Source organism: Meleagris gallopavo, chromosome 7 (genome assembly GCF_905368555.1).
Source record: "Meleagris gallopavo chromosome 7, MGAL_WU_HG_1.1, whole genome shotgun sequence".
NCBI lineage: Eukaryota > Metazoa > Chordata > Aves > Galliformes > Phasianidae > Meleagris > Meleagris gallopavo.
Genome location: NC_139410.1, coordinates 13857715 through 13879827, shown reverse-complemented (window position 1 = coordinate 13879827; position 22113 = coordinate 13857715). Strand labels below are relative to the sequence as shown.

Genomic DNA, 22113 nt, shown 5'->3' with positions numbered 1-22113 from the left:
TCTTTTTCTGTTGTTGTTATAATACCAACAATCAGAATAAGGTGATAACATGGACAAAGGAAATGGAGTTGATCAAAATAAAGTTACATGGCATGTGGGGCAACGTCCTTGAAATTGCCGAAGGCTTTGCTGTTCATAAGGTTAAAATAACTGTTGGTTTGGCAGCAGCTACTTCATGAAGACAAGGACTGTACAAATAAAACTCATCAACTCAACTCAAGTAATGATTTAGTTTATACAATATTGAGTTGTTTGATCGTGACAGAAATTTGATTCTGCATAATGTGTTCTTCAATTGGAATAATTTGCCTAAATAAAATACATGCAGAGAACTAATATGAAAATCAGTAGGGAAGTAGTAGTTTATTCTTGATGTTTACTGAATAGTATTCTTGGAATGTGATAGTGTATCACTTGAGATATATCTTTATAGGATGATCCTTAAAAATTACGGTGACATGAAAGTTGCAGCTAAGTGTGGATTACAGGTAATCTCTGATGTAAAACTGTTACTGTATTTTATTTTTTTTAATGTCATCGTTTTGAAGGTATTTCATGTGTTCAATCTTTGCATTTTCCAATTGTGTTTACGTTTAACCTCTAATAAAATGAACCTTTATTTAACTTCCTAACTGAGATTCAAGGATAAAAAGATGTATTTGTAATTCAAGTCTAGCATTTCTGATTATTTCTGTGTAGCTAATACATAAAAACTTGGAATTGTGCTTGAAACAGCTCTGAAACACTTGTGGGTTAAATATCTCTGAAAACATACATAAAATAGGAAACTGGTGCTGTCATCATTATTGAAGTAAAACGTTCTTGTTAAATCTTCCCAATAAATCAGTCAATGAGGCGGTTATTTCATTTCTACAATCTAATGTCTTCTGCTACTTTTAATTAAAAATGTATCTAATCATGTAAACATTATTAGGAGCAAAACATTTTCTACTTACGAGTTTTCAAGTGTCAGCAAACACATCTGGAACTTTGCTTAACAGATAACAGAAAAAGTGTAGAATTTTGCCAAAACCAATAATATTGACAGCAAATTTCAGGAGAAGGATGGGATCTTGTGTTTATTTGAAGCAGTCTGTAGAGATAATAGATAACATAATGAAGGCTTCATTTAACCACCAACACTAGGCCATTAATTTAACAAGGTAAGCGCTTTCAGGGATGACAAATCATCAGTTTCAAATGACCCGTTTTCAATGTTTTTGTACCTTTCTATAAAAAAGTGCATAACAAAAACTGCTGTATATGATGGTATGCAATGACTGCATTTGCAGTGAATTGTACAGTAATCACTCAGTGCACTAAATGACACCAAGCCAGAGGACAGCGCTGATTCCTCACAATGTTGACTAACCACTGTTGCTTCTATTCAGCCACACAGATGTGCTGAAAAATATTAAGCTGGGAATATGGTCCAGTGAGACACAAAACATTCAAATGCAGGGAAAGAAACATTTCTGCCACAATCAGGGGCTCAGCAACCTGTGGTTTCCCAGTGTAGGGATGAGCATGGTGAAATCGACAGGCGGAGGCTGCTTACTGTGAGGCAGCAGCAGCAGGTTTAAATCAAAATGGCCTTTCATTTGGCAGTACTTCTCCTGAAAGGCTGACCTCAGCTATGAACAGAGGCATGGATCAGCCCCACTCAGAATCAGGCTTTTACAGGAAGCAAATGAGAAGCTGAGTTGCCTCAGGCTCTCTGTATTGCTAATAGATGAGCAACACGGCCAGAGTGTGATTGAGCTAATCCAAATCTCAGCAGCTTTCCTGTCCAGCAAAATTGAATTCATGTAGGTCACAAAGAAGATGGGATTTGAAAATACAAACACATCAAATTAGGTTCCTAAAACTCTTATAATTTTTTTTTCCAATTATTTTTAAAATAAAATCTCACTGAAGTCACTGTTTAATACGTAATGTCTTTCATCACCTAAGGACAACGGCTTTGATGCCACTGTCATAAAGTAGGGGTTCAAATAGGGTCTTCAATACAGTGAGAAATATTTTAAATGGGCTACTCAACATATGATTATTTCATTATCATATTACACATCAGTCCTTCTTTCACTATCCAACATAGGAAATCTCGCCGTTAGCTAATGTTAGTTATTCAAAACTGCTGCATTCTTGGTGTTTGTCTGACAAGAAACTAGAGGAGATAGCAAGAACAGTAATGAAACAGACCTAGCAAACATAATAACACTTATTCAGACTGCCTATCTGTAATCTGTGCTGTATAAATAGTGCTTAACAGTTAATTATCTTATTAACTTTTATGAAATTTCAAATTTGGATCCTATAACTCAGTGTCTGAGATCCTACGAATTGCCATTTGATTACCTGCAAATATATTCCTGAACTAATAATGTGCCAGCACCGTTTTCTAGTGAAAAGGGAGTTTTGTTCAATGTACTGAGAGGCAGAAATGTTCCATGGATGCTGTCAAACTTAAAGCATGCAACCTTATCAAACAGAAAGTAAAACTATCTTGTTCCTCCATCCATCCACAAGGATGCCATCATGGGAACCTTTGCTCATAGAAGGGCATCTCAAGGGCACCAAGATTTCTTTATACACCAGTATCAAAATAATGCTGCCTTTAATTTAGAGACTTGTTTGTTTTCATGGAATAGCTGCTAATCTCTTGCTATGGAATTGATTCCTGGTACACTGTAGTGTTTTCTGCCTACACTAACATGTTTTACTTGTGTTCACGGGCATGACTGAAAGAAAAGTGCTAGGAAGGCTTGGGTTTTGCTGACATCAAAACAAAACAAAGTTCTTATGTTCAAGTAGTTGGACATTGGCATCAATTTTTTAATATAAATTTCAGCTTCTCTTCAGCTCTTCTACCTAGTGATGACAGACCTGACCCTGCTGCATGTCTGTAATGGGAACCACCAGTGTTGTTTTGTGATTTAGATGGTTTGTGCTTGTGCTTCCACAAACCTCAGAATTAGCATCATTTTCCCTAGGTGCTGTAAGTTGCTGTGACCTCTTAGCCCCTGAAGTTCCATTTCAGCAGGGAGTTAAATGCAAGAAATGAACACCTCTCTCAAAAATGAGCCTGTAGTTGACAGTCATGTATGTAATCATTCCCTTAAAGTACAAAATCATAAATTTTACTCAAAAAATGTGGATAATTATCACATTGTCCTTTGCGGACAGAAGAACTGAAGGAATAGGGCATCTGAGCAATCAAAAATCACATTGGGTTACTCCTGTTTGCCATGCAGGTTTTGTGCACAAGCGGAGAACAATGTCAAATCTAATCTGCTTCAACAACACGAAGAGACACCAGAAACACATGCAGCACTGGATTCCTTCTGAGTTTAAATATAATTTCAACTACAATAATTATAAAATCATACTTCTGTAATTATACTCACAACTACTAACAATAAATTATGCATGCAATTGTTTTCAGCTGTTTGCTTCATCTAAATAATAGAGAATGGTGTACTGGTAAGTAGACATGACTTGATTAGGTGAAAAAGAACATCACAGATTTTATTTTTGTGTCATGCTACTAGTGCTCTCCTTGAGGTTAGCTTATAAGTGCCTGACAATGTATACTCTTAATTGGTAATTGTGCCTTCAGTGCTATCAACTGATGATACACAGATTTTCTAGGAACGCTTACTGGAGTAAATTGCCATATTTAGCAGCCTTATCCTCTCAGATGCTTTTTGAAGCCATGGGAATTATTTCTTGCTGTGCTAAGACAGCAGGACTTTTTCTCTTAATTTTTATCATTCCATTAAGTAAATCCACTAGCAAATAGCTGTTATTATGGTAGTATAGATTTTCCTCTGTTTCATTAGAGTGAAAATAAAGTTGATAATTGACCAATATCTTATAGCATTTATCCTATGTCTTAATCTCAATTTAGTATCTATTCAGGTATTTTGTCTGTGGCATATAAACATGAAAAAAGTGATAAAATACGTATCAGTAATAAATTCTGGTTGAGTAGACTGAACCATACAGGCTGTGAATTAACAGTCAGCACAAAACAACTTTCCTCCAAAAAAGAGACTCACTCTTACTCTCTGCATTTCAATTTTTTTATTCATCTCCACTCTCTTTAATTTAATTTGTGTGTTTTTGTATTGCTGATCATTTCATGAGTTTAAGATGGGATTTTCAGAATAGTTAAATGCTAGTACCTAAATCCAACAAATTTTGTACTGTATGTGTGACATGTTAAAACTGTTGAAAACTCAGTCAGGTTTAGCTTCTAACAGGTTCATTTTATCTTGGAACACTTGACATATCAAGTGCTGATATTTTCTTTGTTTCTCCTTGAGACCCCAGTAAATGTTGGCTTGTTGGAGTAAACGCTAGCTTGAATGAACCTCAATATCTAGACACCAGAATGAGGAAGAAATCCAGCTTATTCTGAAAAGTAGTGTTCTTAATTGCATTCTAGTCTTCCATTGCAGAGTCATTGCAGCACAGAATAAAATTGCTTGTCAGAATTCTTCAACCAAGAGTAAGCTCTGTAAGAGATGTTGCTACCGTGGAAGCTGTTTCCCTATATATAATCAGCTGTTAGGAAGGATTAACATTTGTAACTGCAGCATTTGCACCATATTTTCAGTACAAGACCATGGATATAAACCACTTGAGTGGTTTAGTTGTCAGTTTCTCCAAAGATAGTCTTTCAAAGTCTCTTCTTCATTCAAATTATGTCCTGTAAAAGAGAGGAGGATGCCCTCCTCTGACTCAGGTGTTCCTTTGTGATGGGCTCTTTAGAAATTCAAAGATAATCAGCATTGTGGAAGAGGCATGCACATTAGACAATCAGAAAAAGTTAAAGCAAAAGAGAAGCCCGAGCCCTATCTAAATCTTCAGGAATTTTATCAAAGGCTTTGTATTTAGATGCTTGAAGGAACAAAAAGCAGAACTGTGAGAATTCAACATTAAGAAATGGGCAGAATTTCAAAACAAGGGTAAAAAAAATGAGCCAAATGTAGAGCAAAATACAGACGAGCCCCATAAATTCAAGAGGTATTGCTTTCTTACTGCATATCCAGAGGACATTCCATTTTTTTTTCTATAGTTAATAGTCACTTCCTAAAATATACAACATTTCAACTTCTCTATGAAGAGATTGAGCTCACCTAGCCATTCTATTTAAGAAAGCAGCCAATGGTGGGAATGTGGTTTACATGTTAACTTCTTGTGACTTGTTTGGGTTGCTTCATTCTTGCTGTAGCTTTGTCTAGATCAGAGGATGTTTTCCTCCTTAGTTCAGCAAAAAAGACCAATGGGGATGCTAGGAGTTGGAAACTTCAGAATCCTGATGAAAAGTTTCTATTAGTTTTCCAAAAAGCAATTTTAGGGTAATGAGTTTATCTTCATGGAATAAGTAAATCAGAGAAAAAGAAACACGGTAGAGGAATCATGAGAGTAGTTTTGTTTTTTTCTTTACGTCTTGGCTCTGATCTTTTCTCAATGATTGGAGTAGCTCCTCTTTTTGAGGAGAACTGAGTAAGTCAAGTCCCTTTTCATCCCCTGATCAGGTTCTGCTCTTGCATATCTTTTCTTTTTTCTTTTTCTTTCTTTCTTTCTTCCTTTTTTTTTTTTTTCTTTCTTTCTTTAAGTGCTTCAGTTTATTTACTATTTATAGTTCCCACACTCAGATATGGGAAGAAGCTGTAGCTACATCCTCTTTCTACTCTGCAAGGACTTCAAAGTCTTTCTCAAAACAGAGAGTAGCTTATGGTTTTCCAGTTAACGTTTTCCTTTTTTAACATGGGACTTCCTGTTATAAAAAAAAAAAAAAAAAGTCTTGTATAAGGAAACACCAAAGCAAATGTTGAGCTCATTAAGTTTGTGGGACTAAGTTGATTTTGCTGTGGTTTACTGTCCTTTGGGAGATTACTGACTTATCCAAATGAACTGAAGAATAACAATATTCACATCTGGATAAAACAAACAGTGAGTTACACATGGAAATAACAATAGCAGTTTTACATTCACCCCCACTTCCCAACCTTGCAATATATTCCTAACACAAGTATAAGAATTGTATTGCATTTGCAAGTCATTTAATTCTGACCGCTTAGGAGTGCATACAGTGGCACACACTGCTGTAATAGTGCATGTCTGTTCCCAGTTAATATTGTCGATACCATGAATGTAGATAATACTTAAGTCTAATTTCTCAAGCAAGAAATAGATCCGGAAATGTGGCCCAGACATTATGCTGACATCTCTTGGCTTTGGGGGTGTTTTTTAATTTGCTTGGTTGAGTTTTTTCATTACTCCCTCTGCCCTACAGAACGTACTGTATAATGTTTTAGAACTTCAGAAAAGACAGTGCTGGAGGATGAGCAAGGTTACTTGAAAGACAATTCTCAAAACCAAGTGCAGGTTTTCTTCCCTTCTTCCTCAGGAACTGATGTAACGCATCAGCTGATCCAGAGATATGATATATATAGAAGAGGCTATGTGTTCCAAAAATTTGAAAAATACAGATCTAGTGCAATCTTGTCTGGCTGCCTTAGAAAGCTTGCCAATGCTTTTCTGCCTTTATTCCAGTTAAGGTTTCCATTCAGGAGTATTTGTATTAGACAAGGATTGTGAGATTAACCACAAGGTTTTTTTAACATGGCAAACTCAGAAGTAGGTTACAGAGGTCTGTGAGCTCTTAGATATCACATGAGCTAAACATAAAAAAAGTTTCTTGTAAATGTTCTGTTGAAAATCTAATATTTAAAATCCCTTTTTTAAAGTACAAATAGTTTATGTATCTTGTGTGAAAACAATTTTTGGGACAAAAAATGTCTGTTTCTATAGATCTTTTATCTCATTTCTGCCTCCTCCCAAAGCACTAATAAAATGCAGAAATGCCTACAGAATTAACTGCTAGAACCAGTGAAATTACTTACTGATTACATAAGATGCTACATCCAAGGATTTTTTTTTTCCTGCAACACGTAATGTGTGGCATGCATTTTCGTGTCTTCTTCCTCTCAGTGGCAGGAAGATGTCTGATCTAACTGAAACAGATCAGTGGTTAACTATTTTTAAGAATGGCATTGTTTTCACATGGACAGCATTGAAACCATATGGTCTCTCCTTTTCTTGTCTTATGCTTTCATCTAACAAATAATTATGCTTGAAAGTACTGAAAAGCATTTAGCTTCAAAATCTAACCCTACCTTCTGGTGCTCTGCTTAATTTCCATGTTTTATCATCAATGAAACAGTATTTCAGCATGAAAGTTTTTGCTGCCTTCTCTCCATCCACCAAGTGAAGTAATCAATATTGTTGAGGAATTAGACAGCTGGAGACTTGCTAAAAATGGACAACCTGGTAATATTTTTTTTCAAAAGTGTGCATTATTTTAATAAGAGTTATGAAGTAAAAAAAAAATAGATGAAATGAACATGTGTATTGGATGGTACAAGATCTAAAAATTAAATTTATCTGGACAATTCTGCACTTGAAATAATTGAAAATATGCTTTATGAATAAGAATATGAAAGAATCTGACATTCAACAGACTACTACAAAACATGTATGTGATTAACTACAATTCATCTGAAGAATGAGAGTTACACGGGTCTTATTTACTCGCAAATCTGATGCGCTATCAGTACTTCCTAAGGCTGGAACAAAGCTGCTCACCCTCCTTTCTCCAAGCCAGCAGTTCCGTGCGTGATCTGTCTCAGGGATGTGGTGATTCGCACCATATGTCACATGGGAATGAAGTAGGGCCCTGTGCCTAAGCTCCAGCTGCCTCTTTGCCAGTGTGCAGGTTACAAGAAGTTCAAGGCGTGGGCAGTGAATGAACACATTTAAGGAAACACGAGTTAAACCATGATCCTCTTTGTGTAGATGAATACTTAGCTATACGTTCTTCAATCTGCCTCTGATAATCACGGTCATGCATCATTAGGGATCTATGAAGGGGCAATCATGCAAGAGTTCCTGCCTTCTTATTCCGTTCATTACATTTCCCTTGTTGAAATGTACACAATAATTCTTCTTCCTGCTCCGCAGGATCAAGTTCTTTTTCTACCAGATATTTCCTTGTCTATGGAAAGGACTCTATTTTTCTTGTTTTTTTTTCACAAGGGTCACAAACTTTTGTGCATGCTGGCAGCTTAATTTTGGGTGTTGAATACAAGAAGTCTGTTCCACAGTGTGGCATCCCAGATCTAAAGAGGCTGTGGACCACCCAGAAGGAGGATGGGAATTTGTAGGGGAAGTAACACACTAGCCAAACAGACCAAGAAGATGTGGCAAGTCATTTCTTGGATATCTTAACTCAGTCCTGCATAGCAAGGAGAGAGTGATAATCCATATAGGATGAAGACCAGCAGTGGACATAATTATACATGATTATTTCCAGTTTCAAAAGGATTCAGAAAGATAAACCTCTATATTTTCTATCTACACAATTCTGATTTGTTTTTAAGATGCTTAACCACCACCAGTTATAATTTTATTTACATTTTAATTTGTAGTTGCTTTTCTTGGCACCAGCTGAAGCTAGTTTCTTTCCTCTGACAGACAACAGTAGAAGTAACTGTTATCCAGAGAAATTTAAGCTCAGATGCAATGTTTTTGTTACTGTCACCACCTTCCCCTGTAACTGGTGTGATGAACCCAACCAGTGCTCAGAGAATTTTGAATTGGAGCTGGTGGCATGAAAAAGCATCACTACACTGCAGTTGCCACAGCTTCGTGAGGAATTCCGTGTCAGCCTATGCAATTGCTTAGTTTCATGTAAATGCAAAATTAGGGTATTTCAATCAAATGAAGATCTACTATATTTGGGTGTGTTGGATACTGACCCCCAGAGAAGGAGATGGACACTAAAGAATCAAGCCCTAGAGAAATTTCTCTTCAATAATCTGGCATTAAAATAACTAAACTGAACTCAGTAATGCTGGAATACAACAATGAATGAAAATAATGTACTGCTCGCCTTATGGTATGCACAGATATGTGCAATGCTAGTAAGGTAGAAAAGAATTTCTAACAGTCTCTTAGAAGTAAGCCTAGCCACGTGCAGAAGTTAAGCTGTAAAGACTGAGAGTGTCTTTACACCAGCAGAGTAATCTCAACGTGAGCACAAGGTCAGTGTCAGAATACACGACCCTATTAGTCATCTGTCTTTGGAGATTTTAGGTTTGAGGTACAGCTCACTTTTTTTACTCTGTAGTTACCTGAATCACTGTGGTCTCTTTCCCTGAGGACAACTCTAACTATCCACGATGAACAATTCACTGCTCTTATGCCCACATCTTTGTTTCCTTTTCCTTCAAAATATTTCTTTGGCGCAACTGAGAATAAAAGCCTTAACACAACAACCTTTCACTTTCTCTCTCATGTACAAAGATCTAGAAAGTGCTATTGCGTCCCCATGGATTGTGTTTTATATGATCTATGCCATAGGAACAGACCCAGAGTGAAAGACAAAACCAGGCTGGCAGAGCAGGAGTAGGCACTGGTTTATTCAGAGCACACAAATGGCAGCATTCTGCAAAGCACTTTTGATAACGTGCTATGGGTATAGCAGAGATATTGTCCTACTATATATTTCTTTCAGAGCTGACTCTTGTTTTTAAAGGTGGCTCGAAATGTCTAAATCTGGATTCTGTAGACAAAATAACAGGGACTACACTAAGATGTGACTGTGAAGATTTGCACATTCAGGGGTTCCTTTCTGGAGCTTGCCCAAAAAATTACAAGAGCTTTCCTGCAGAATCAAATGACCTGAAACTGGCTGACTGGTGTCAGTGAAAGATGCTATCTTGAAAAACAGAGACAGATTATTTCCACAGTAAGGAGAAAAAAAGTAAATAAACTGCTAACAGTTTGGGAGGATTTTTGAAACTCTTTCCATATAAAGCTGTTTTTCAATCTGTCATCAATTTACAGTAATCCAGTGAAGAAAAACAGAGCTGTGGTATCAGTTTGGATGTCAGATCCAGTTGTAAAAAGCTTCCAAATTTGGAAGATATCAATTTCATATTCCTGGAAAAGGATGCATTGGCAGAGATATAGGCAGAAATTTTAAGTAATACGAAGAGAATCCCCTAAAACACGTTTATGCTCCTAATTTGACTAATCCTTGGAGTTTGAATTATCCTATCTCTGACTGAGCAGCAAAGTTTGCTCTCAGGGCATAAGAGCTGCTAATCTGCTATTGCCATGGTTAAATTCAGAAGCATTGCACATCTTGGTTTAAGATATCCTAACCAATCTCTGCAACTACAGAAAGATATTTCTCAAAGTAAATACTGTGAAACTCTTATGACTAGTGATTAAAAACTTAAAAAGGTCTAAAACCTCATCTTGGAGCCTGCTGTTATGGACACTTTTCAAAGGCTACCATAAAAGCTTTTATAGACTCTCTGTATAGTGATTTTGTGTTGACTGCCTACAGTTTTATCTTCTCAAATTAAATTGATTTTTCTTTCTGTTTCTTTGTTTTCCTACAGAATTTTTTTTTTTTTTTTCTTGGAGTCCATAGAAACTGGAGCTCAAGGGAAAAAAGAGTCTTGTCTGATGGAATAGATTATTAGGAAATGCCAATAATTTTCAACCCAGCCCCAGTAATTTCAGAGGCAGAAAAGGCTAGGAATTCCTCCTTTTCAGAGATGCCACCTTTTTCCCCAGAGGCTCCTATGATTATACCTGGCTGACAGCTTAGCCACTGACATGTGGTGAAGCAGGAAAGAGCAGAAGAATGCTTCTGCACTGTTATACAGACTCCTGTTGAACACTTGGGCCCAGTTACCATGCAAAACCCACTACAAAACCCACTAAGTGGCTTTTTTTTTTTTTTTTTTTGGCAGTGCTGGTAGGTCCCTATCATATCTTCAGCTAGGGATCTTGTAGGGATCTTATACTAGTTTTTGTAAGCATGAATGTAAGAATCTGACTATACTTATTTTGTAAAGAGAAAGCTTATGTAACTTTTCCTTATATAAACTGCTGTTAACTTGTAAATAACAAATTATGTTCCCTTACTTACGAAGCATATCACACTGATTCCAGATAAGTTAGAAGTTGAACAATAATGTTCTAATATGATACTACTTATGCTTTATCATAGGGAACTTATTCAGCAACAAATTCAGTGGTAAAAGATCAGGCAGAACTCGTCCTTTGGTATTCCCATTAATACAATGATTTTCACACCCAGATGTGAGCCTTGGGATATCATAAAAGTGTCACAGCTGCTGTTTGACTTTAAAGCTTAATTACAACATCTGGAGAATCACAAGGACTACTATAAGATGATGAACAAATCATGCTTTGATTGACCATTGATGCTTTGGCCAGATAGAAGATATGTGTATTTTCTTTCACTCTGTACTAAATACACGTTCTATATCAAAAGTCATCATGATGTTGGAACAGTTTCTAAAAAGAATGAGATGAAAATATACTCCTGATTGCTCTTGACTCTTTGAAAATGTATAGTAGGTTCTTGGCTAAAAGCAGTTGTTAAACATTTGCACCTGTTATCTTTCAGATTCAAATTTGGTAACTCTATCATCAGCTCAACTTATAATTAAAGGATTATGTTTATACTTTACTATCATAAAGGAAGGAGTCACAAAAGCATTTGACAAATCTTTTTGGTAATATAGCCTTCAAAATATACTGACTTCTATAGTCTGCTCTAAAGAGAAATATTTCTGCAAAGGCCAAACACAGAGACACAGAGTGCTCTGGGCTGCTGAACCTGCCTGAAGCCTGACTCCCACTCACCTCTGCCTTGTAAGCTGCCCAGAGGCTGTGACTTTACAAAAGAAATAGTACCCTTCCATAACTGAGAACTGTTCTCATGCAAAACAGCATTGGCCAGTGGATTTTGCATTCTGTGGTATCATGAAGAGCTGGACAAGGTTCAGGATATTTCTACTGATATCTAAATTTGTAATGTAAAAAACCATAATATTCAAAATTTTTGGAAGGAATATAAATCCTCATGCTTGCATTTCAGAGTGCAAAAGAGTTGCCAAACAACAGCAATGGGAAAAATGTTTCTAGATGACTTTACAAATACAATTTGTCCTACATTTTCCTAAAGCAAGTATCATTGTAATATTGAAATTATTACTATTTTTAAATTTTTCATGTTGCATTAATAATACAAAATTTTGTAAGAACTGGCATTAATAATTATACAGAGATACAAGACAAGATAGTTGCAGTGGAGTGCGAGACTCTTCAGTCTGCAGAATGGTTGCATCATCTCTGGCTTACTGTAGATGGAAACCAGTGGAAGTGAAGAATCATAACATCGGATTTCTTCCCAGTTCCTAACTTCCCATTTCTACTGAGTCTGTGGGAACTGATCTCCACCCAATTCCCTTGGTATTTGAAGAATAATCTTAAATAAAGATATATTTGTGACTACATATTATGATGAACACACACACATCGAAAAAGAAGGTGCCCCAGAGAATGCAAACAAAAAACAGACTTTCTGTGCCCTTTTGCAGACCAGAATAAAAATCATGGGAAGTCTAAATATTCTGCAGCTTCTCTCCACATACCAAATCCATGGAAGTATAATGCTGGGCATTACCACAGATTTATATAAATCCTGAGAAACTCCCTACCTATACCTGAAGAATAAGCAAAACTAATGAGAACAGAAACTGTAATACAGATAGCCAAAGGACAGGAGAATGGACATCATGCACGTTTGAACTTCAAAATGCATCATGATTTTCTGGTAACAGAATCATCAGAAGTTCTTTGTAATAACAATACTGGACATTCAGTGCTGCTCTCCAATCTATGCTTACATCCACTCTTGGCTTTATTTGTATGGAATCACAGATAACAGTGCTTTCAGAAAGTTCTAAAAGCTTGATAAGTGCTAGGGCACAAATCCTCCTCCTTTCACAGGCACCACCATGCTAAAATCATGAAAGGGTGATATAAGGCTCCTCCCAAGTACCTCTTAAGAATGTATTTAATTATTGTACAAATAAAAATGCAGAAAATATAAAACTTCTCCCTTTTCAGCTGCAAAGAAACCAGAAATTTGGATATGATGATCTTGAATGAACTCTGAATCTGAGAATTTCTTCTATATACAATTGGCCAAAAGAAGAGCTAAGAAACAGAGCATTCTTACAGATGCTGAAATTCAGGAATAAATCAATATCGCAACCCTATAGGCTTTGTTTCCTCCATCATTGCACGCATAAAACAATGGTAAGAATAAAGCCTAGATCCAAGAAATAGAGTCACACATACAATCTTAACTTGATTATATGTACACATATATATATTTGAATAAGCAACAGCAAATTGAATATGAGATGGGGGCCTCAATGATATTCCTGAAATCAGGGCTTGAGAATGATGAGGTTAAAAGCAGCTTCTTCTGTGTACCCAAAATGGGGAGGCAGACCTTGGGAGCTCTGCTCTTCCTTACAAGAGGTATTTATCATGAGAACCAGAGAGCAAAGTGAACATATGATAGCTAATGAGCTGCAAAATACAGCATGTCAAGTAGAAGAAAGGAGAAAAGAAGCTGTGTGAAGATCTGACTGCTTTTCTGGAACACTTCCTGCTGTCTCAGTATCTCTTATTTTTACACTGGTATATTAGCTCTGACTGCATGAGTCAAAGTGTCTGGCAGCTCTCATGCCAAGAGAATTACAAAAGATTTCATACAAAAGAAGGAGATGCCAATTCTGTTTCCATTCCATTTATCTCTTTTATATTTAATAGTAAAAGCAGCAGCAAAAATACTTTGAAACACTTCATACAAGAGAATTTCAAAGTAGTGATGAAACGCAGAGGGCCCTGAACATGCAGTCCTGACAGTGGCAAAATCTGCAGCCCAAGTGAGAGAACTCTACCTGCTCTGAAGGGACAGCAGAAAGTGCCAGCACCATCCTCACTGTGTGACCTCAGCTCTGACCACAGACAAGGAGGGGAGTGATTGGGATGCAGCTGGTTTCACAAGGAGGCACAGCCCAACAGTGAGGGAGCTGTGTTTGGGCTGACAGTAATCCACCTGATTTACAGACATCCTGTGCTGTGGTGGTATCTGTCAGTGGCAACAGAGGAGTACCTGCAGTTCCAAGCAATTTATTGTAATAGAAGTAACCTGTTTCTTGTAAGTACTCACCGCCCTTCCATCTGCTGAACATTTGCAACAGATACTTCCCGTCCAAATTGGATCAGACACTAACTACACTGGGCACAAATTAAATGCTACTATTCCTGCCTTGCAAAATTTGTCCCAGACAAAGCCTGAAACCTTCCTCCACTTAAAGCACTTGACATGCTCTGTTTGTTCTAGCAAAATAGGTCCTGCATAATGAAATGAAGGATTTTGTAATGGTTATTTTTAACACTATTCAAAACCCACAGCTCTGATTTCTCAAAGCTAAGAAAATCAGGAAATTGGAAATAAGTAAGACAACAATGTAGTATTTATGATATTAACTGTATTACTAATAATAACAAGGAAATATTTACAGGATCATAAAGGACACATTTAACAAATTTAGCAGAGTTCTGCAGAAATTTTCAATTGCCCCACAGTACTTTATCCTCTGAGACTGACAAATCACAGTACAGGCCTTCCAGTAACCCCTGATTTAAATGCAGGTTTTGCAGAGCGGAAATGGTGAGAAGCTGTTTCTCTACGCACTCTCTTTATCTATCTTCTAGGTGCCACTTTACATCAGTAAACTTCAGTTCATGATCTTCTGGGTCTCACAGTTCCTTCACAGCTCCATAAGCCTGACAATGCAAAGTTGGCATATGAAAGTACAGCATGATGGTTTTCTAAAAGAGCTGAGCCCTCACTATTTTTTTTATTTCGGTACTACATAATGTAGCCCTGAGAGCTATCTGCAAGGGGCAGTCTGTCAAGGTCTGCTATTCCTCAGGGTGAGAATCCCACCTCTTAAAAGACATTTTGTCATTTAGTTTATTTTATAAGTAAAGATTCATTAATAAGATATAGTTTGTTAGGCACTGTGAATGAAAATTAAAGCCTTCTGTTTTTCCTGACAAGAATGTGTATTTAACTTTTTCCCTTTCCCAACAGCCTTTTATTTTCTAGTTAAATCTCTTGCTTTCCATTAAAACTTCACAGAAATGTGATCCTATTCATTACAATTCACACCCATTTTTGTGCAAATACAGTCCCACATTGGCTCTCATAAGCTGATGCTGGACCTTCAAATAACAACTGTATATTTTACTCCAGTATAGACTGATATATTTTTACTATTTCATTAAGTTTTAATGTAACACATAAGATTTTGACATTGATACTGGATGCTGTTTCTGCCCCAGCTGGCACATATCTGTTGGAACGTACTTGTTGTCTACAAATGTCTAACATGTATAAATGTTTATATATTTCCTCATGACTCAGCATCACGAAATGTGATACTTTCTGAAACTGGAACTGGAAACTATTTGCACATTGAAAGGAAAGGGGTACTTTTTTGTTTATACTGCTTCTTGATAATATAAACCAGAATGATAAAGTTTAGGAGTGGCTCATGAAGCTTGGTTGTTGATGTTGTTGCTTTTTGTTTTGTTTTACTTTTAAGTAATAATTGGCACTGCAATGCCAATATGGGAAGCAGTTTTCTTTTCACTTCACTGTTATTTCTTTCATTGCTGTCTTAGAGCAGATGGCATTAACAGTGTCTAATTCCAGATGACTTTCTGAATGCTTCTTACTTCAAAGACCAAAGAGAATGCATTTTGCTACTAACAACTCAGAAAGCACACAAATGAAACTCTTTTTCTCTTTTTCTCTTTTTGCAACCCTGTAGCACTCACACTGATCTTGTGTGAATTTTTTTAAGTGCACTATTAACTTCGATCCTGCTCTGCTTCTGAACAGAAATTCTGAACACAAAACTTCAGCCCTCCGGACAAAGCAGGTTTTCAAGGAAGCTAAGAATTAATTTAGACATCTACAGCTCACTCACTTCATTCAGCAGTATTTGGTGATTTAACACTATGGCTCCATAATTATTCCTCAAAGGCTTAAAATTTTAGATGATTAGTAAATTTTGTTTCATCTGCCTTACTCTGGTAGTGTTTTAAAAGTCTCCATAAATCCACTAATTATGGAAAGAAGTTCTTGCTTGTTAGTCTCAAGAGATTACAAGAAGGTGGAGATTTAAAATTAACTCTTCAAAAGGACTCTGGTAAGAGACAAAACTCTTGATAACCTGTGTTACTCACCAACTAGCACTGAAACACCATCACTTTCTAATAAGTATTTCTCCAACATCAGGACTTCATTAAGTATTTCAGGTTAAGAAAGGACCCTAAGGAGGCTTCTTTGGTTCAGCTCAAGATGTTTTCTAATAACCCATAGCTGTTTGAAGAGTGATGGTGGTGGGAGCGGCTGCAATCTGTTCTGAAGGAGCTGTTCAGCTGACTTCTTTTCTTTCTTTAGGGGTAAGCGGCCTGGTCTGTCAGCTTAGGTGCAGAGGTCTGTTCCCCATTTCTTCCCAGTTCTTGACTGCATGTTTTTCTGTTAGTCACATGAAGGAAGATCTTTCCATGGAAAGAAGGATGGGTGACGTGTATTGTTCAAGAATGATACAGGCATACTATGAAAAAGAGCTCTGTCAAATCAAATAGTTAATAGCTACTTCTGAGGTAGAATAACTAACTGCTTGAGAGTTGTTACATTTAGAGAAGGAATGAAAAGAGTGGAATGAAGGGTGCTAGTGTGATTCTTAAATCAAACTCAGGATTTAGATGATGCTTATAATCTAAAAAGAAATCACAAGAAGCATACTGAAGGTGCAACGAATGAGGTTAAAGATACTAACGTTTCCAGCTTAATGGGGATGTTTAAAAAATTGTATTTGGTTACTGTACCATAAAAATGCTACAGGAGGCAAACAGTAATCTTCTAATATATTTTTTCCATGAGAGAAAGAACATGAACAATATGGTTTATCCTAGAAAAACAATACTAACAACTTAAGGATAAACATTACAGTGGAAAAGAAGCGGCGCTTAGTTCATATTTCTGTACAAAACTACATGTAAGAGCACACTTAAAACCACATGCTGTATACAGAGCTATAGAAGAAAAAAGGCTCAAATTCTAAAGCATCCTCCTACTCCATAGTATGCTTAATCTGATAGTTAATTTATTTGGTTTGTTTCTAAACTGGAGTGAAAAGACTGTGCAATGGAGATGGTACAACTTCTTGATCTTCAGCTGACTCTGTTACTACACAACATTACCATGCTGTTGCAAGGAAATGACATAGTCACATCAACATTCTCATGTGTGGTCTATTCATTATCAGTCCAACAGTGTTCTAAATGCACTTAGTAAATTGATTGTATGACATAAAAAGCTAAAAAGCTGTCCTTTATTTTGTGGGTTTTTTTTTTTTAATTAAGTTATTAGACGGCTTATATATCAACTTCAAATGACTTAACATCCAGCTTCTATTGCAACTGATGTAATTTGAATTAGACCAAGATTTCACATTTATTCTAGTTCTTGTACTTCACTTGCACAACAGGTAATGAAGGCTGGCAGGAGGCATTCTCCAGATATGCTTCAAAAAAACAACATCAGAAGCTCTCCACAGCAAGTTTCCATATTGCCACAGGATAAACTCGGGCCAAAAACATTTTTTTCCACATTTTCTTTAATCAGCATGAATAAACTTGCTCCTAAAAGTAGACAAATGATTTCTTTTGCCCCAAATTACCAATTTGGATTGAACAAAGCATTTCTTAAATTTGTTTTGATTGTTTCCAACAAAGAAAAACAGAACTCCAAAACCGTCCAATGCTGAAACACGTTGTTGCAAAACTGAAAGCAAAGCAGTTCCACAACCAAAACATTTTTTAAGAATTGAATTTCAACGTAAAAATAGATCTATGTTGCTAACTTTTAGAGAAATAAAAAATATGAAGCAAAGGATTCAGCTTAGGTATGAGCAAATCGAATTTTCCTTTTTTTTTTTTTCTTTTTTTTTTAATTTTAATTCCATCTTGTCTTAAAACTAATCTTCATCCAGATTCACTCAACCAAATACGTATTCTGTTATTCATACGGTTCTGACTGCAACCATTTACAATTGTTTCTCATGTTGTTTGCAGGCAAGGGATGGAAGCCAAATCACAGAGGAACAGAATAAGACACGAAGAGTGGTTATTAAAAGGGAAAGGCAGGTTGGTGTGATGAAGGAAGTAGACTAGGGAATTCTCAACTGATATGCAAATGTTACTGGAAAGCCTGAAGAAAAACTATCTTGTTTGGTGAGCAGCCCATTACCTAGTTTACAGGTGCAACGTCTTCATGATGAGCTTCCTATAGGCAGTTTGAAATGCACCACTCCTCTATCAGCCATCTGTATCATACAACTCCAACACTGGGGCAGACAGAGAAAGACTCTTTTGGCTATAGTACGAGCTAGACTAGTCACCAATACAGTTGTAATTCCAAGATGCTATAATGTGGAGATAAAAACAGCTACATATAAGCAAAAAGTCCCATTCCTCTGATTTTGAGTGGCAAACAGCTTGGCTGTTGCAGGACTTTTCCAAAGAGCCTGGTACTTCCAGCTACTGGGCAAGCAGTGTAAGGAGAGAGACCAACAACAGGTGAGTAACAGCATCTTTCCTTTACCGCTTCCCCTAGTCCTGTTAGTTTTCCACAATAATTGTGAAAGAACAAGATACAGCAAATGCCTCACCTATCAAATAGTTGCTACTGCCCTCAGATAAAGCAGGATTCACCATCTCCTGATGGTCTGCTGCCCATCTGAGTTCCTCTAACTCCAATCTTTGTCACTCTACTCTTCCCCAGGGAGCATGTCTATCCAACACAATAGAGCTGTTTAAAAAGCAAAGAGTGAGCAGGGCTAGGACTTGGCTGCTTTTATAAAGCTTTGTCTAAGGCGGTGTCAGAATTTACATTTTCCTTAAATTATGACATGAGAAAGTGTCCTTTCATAGCTTATTCAGCTGGGGAAAAAGGAGAAACAATAGCATGACATTTTCTAATCAGTTTTTTTCCCACTTTTCCAAAAGACGGTGTCCATCTGTTTTAGAATCTGCTCAGTGCAGTCCAAAAAACAACCAACCAATAAATAAGTGAAGTGGCTTTGCTGCCTTCCAAATGTCAACATCTAAGGATTTCCTGAGGGGAAAAAATTGCACATGTTGTCATTATTACTGCAATAAAGTGTTTCTGACCCCTACATCTTTAAATACGGTATAAAATCTCCATGTGTTTCAGCAAGTCAGGGAGAGATTCTTGACTCAATTTCAAACAGAAGTGATTTCAAAAGAAAAAAAAAAAGAAGTGCAAAAACTTGCTCTGTTCTAGACTTCCACACTAAAGGCGCTGACTCTCCATGGTGCTTTCATTTGGAACAATTACAACAATGATGAAGGAGCAGGTTATATCCTTGAAATGAAATATCACTTATAACACAGAACATTTGATAGACAACACATTTGAAGCAATAAATCAATCGGCACAAGCTTTGTTTCCAGATATGTTTGACAGAAGAACATGGAAGAGCATTATTTGCAAAAGACTGGCATCAGCCACTTTTATCTCTCTCTCTCTCTCAGTGCCCACTGGCCATACCCATTCTAGCAAGTTCTAGTTCCACGGGTGTGCAAAGCAAATGTCTGTTCTGCCTAACACCTGAATACAGAAAACATTAAAAACATTTCCCGTCACTTCCACTAATACTATTTTGAATGAAGCTTCCTAGATTACTTTTATCTCAATATTCATAAAATACTCCAAGTTGAAAGGGACCTTTGGAAGTTGCTCAGCAGCTCTGCCTCATTAATCAACTATGCACATACTATGTACATAAAAGAACCATATCTCAGTGGTCAGAACTTGATGGCACATCAGTTATATGTCCACCTGGCATATGAACTTCTGCTACACTACATACATAAGATTCTCACTTATTTTTTAAGCACATTTTAGAACGTTTTGCCATTGAATTTATCTGTAAGTTTTAGTTCATTGAATAGGCATTGTCTCTGGATATAACAAAAAATAATGCTGCAACATATTATTTCAGACAATGGAAGTAGGAATACAATGAAAAGAAAAATTATTTCTCTATTTTGGGATGCCTTTTTCCCAGTTTTCCTGATCCTAGGAAATTTTCAATACCTATGCTTTACACTGCTTGCTTAACTATGAATTGAATTTTAGAAAGCTGCTTTAAAGAAAGAAGCATGCCTAAAGTAGGGTGGCATACACTAGATGCAACAGAATTTCTTCTTGTATCCTATATTCCACAGCCTCTTTCCTATGTGTGCTGACCCTCAAATTCACACGTTATGCATTCCAAAAATGATCTTCTAGCATGTGTTTCCACTGTTCTGCATTATCTATCATTCATGCATATGTATTGATATTACTAAGCAATGAAGTCTGATTTATCCCACATATTTCTGTTCCTTCTTTTCTCTTTCATCCAGCAGTTACACTTCTTGCTGAATCTAATTAGTATTTCCATGGAAATTGATGCATTATTAAAAAAAAGGTTTGTAAGTAGCAAGAGATGAAGTGGTGACTGATAAATGAATCCTGTTAACACTGCTAGCAAGTATCAGGATGGACAGTAAAGCACAGACAGAAGCATCAAGATATCTTAAGAGAGATGAAATACAGTGTAGAGGGCTTAAATAATAGTTATGGTAATTTCCTATCAAAACAAATATATCTCAGTGGATGGCCTTATAGAAAGAACAGCATTTATATGGCAAAAGCAGTGGAATTTAAATTATTACTTGTAGATAGCAGTAATTAAAGAGAACAAGGCCACAGTAGTCTTCTGTAGAAATGGATGAATATCTAATTGTATGATAGTGATGGAAAAACCTCTATTCAGTACATAATTCTCATTAGATTTTCTTTATCTGAAAACAGTGCTATAGCTTTAACACTGGAGTGACTAAAATGGAACTAATTAAAATGTCATCTGGAATTAAGTCAATCGTTTTGTTGTTATTCATCTTATCACTGGAATTTGTACACGAGGAGGGAAAATATCAGAAATATCAGTTTGTCTGATAAAATTAGCATTACTAGCAATTTCAACATGAAATGATTATTGCTTTCAGTACATTTCAGTACTCATTGAATCAATGAAATTCTACTGGCTTTTGAATGTGAACAAAAGCTGATTTATGCATAGGTTTTGGTGACAAAATTCAAGCAACACAGCTATAAATTTGGGTGCATATTTTTTTAATAATATGTTGGAGTGCTTTTTACTGTTGGTATAGTAAGTATGTTTCTAACAGTAAATTCTGTGGAAGCTGTGCTTCTAGACTGGTTGCTTCGAGTCACTTTGTGACTGAATAATGAATCTGGGAGAATAGTCCAGGGAAAAAGGAAGTGTGTTTTACAGATTACTGAAGTGTTAGTATCAAACAGGGAAGGTGGGTAACAGCTGAAGCTGTGGGTACAAAACAAGTTTCTTATGCCCACAGCGAAAGGGATAAATCCATAAATCAGAGATACATATACATGTACTGATTCTTACAAAAGATCTCATTTCTGAAGGTTGGTGAACATAGGGATATCTCTTTCCTTTCTAAAACACTTTCATGACAACAGAAATATGACAAACTCCCGTTGCTCAGGTGATTGAAGTGGCTAAAAGCTTCCCATGGAAGAAAAGCTCCAAGGCTGCTTTTAAATTAAACTACTAAAAACTTTTTAAATTAATCTCCAATATGTTTAGCTAATATTTTAACAGGAAGGGAGGAGAAAAGTGGGGAGTTTGAATTTTACTTTCCCATTAACAATAAAAATAAATCAAAGAAACTACAATAGGGTGCTAGGTTTGTATATCCTGTAGCACTGCACAATGTTTAATAGCATCTGGGAACTGCCTCTTCTAGATCCCATGTATGCACTCCTAAATATTCTGTAGATGTTATATACATGAAAATTACGTCAGTGTATTTAAACCTAAGCATAGATGAAGTATAATGAACAATCTGTTAACTGTTAATACAATTTATCCTTTCTTAATTTACAAACATGACATATTGCATGCATTTAGTGTTAATTTGGTTTAGACACTCATT

General features: G+C 36.4%; 2 long non-coding RNA genes across 4 annotated transcripts in view; both read right to left on the bottom strand.

Moving 5' to 3' along the window:
- Positions 1-22113, bottom strand: part of LOC104911659 (uncharacterized) — a 174776-nt gene that overhangs the window by 52512 nt on the left and 100151 nt on the right. The gene's annotated exons all lie outside the window — the stretch shown is intronic.
- On the bottom strand, positions 1128-9642 carry LOC146543961 (uncharacterized). Of its 2 annotated transcripts, none has more exons than XR_014884537.1 (3): positions 7660-9642; positions 6918-7028; positions 1128-5788 (listed from the first exon to the last, which is right to left on the bottom strand). It is a non-coding gene; the product is annotated as an uncharacterized LOC146543961 (long non-coding RNA). The 2 variants fall into 2 exon arrangements; XR_014884538.1 differs by having other exon boundaries at positions 6918-7024.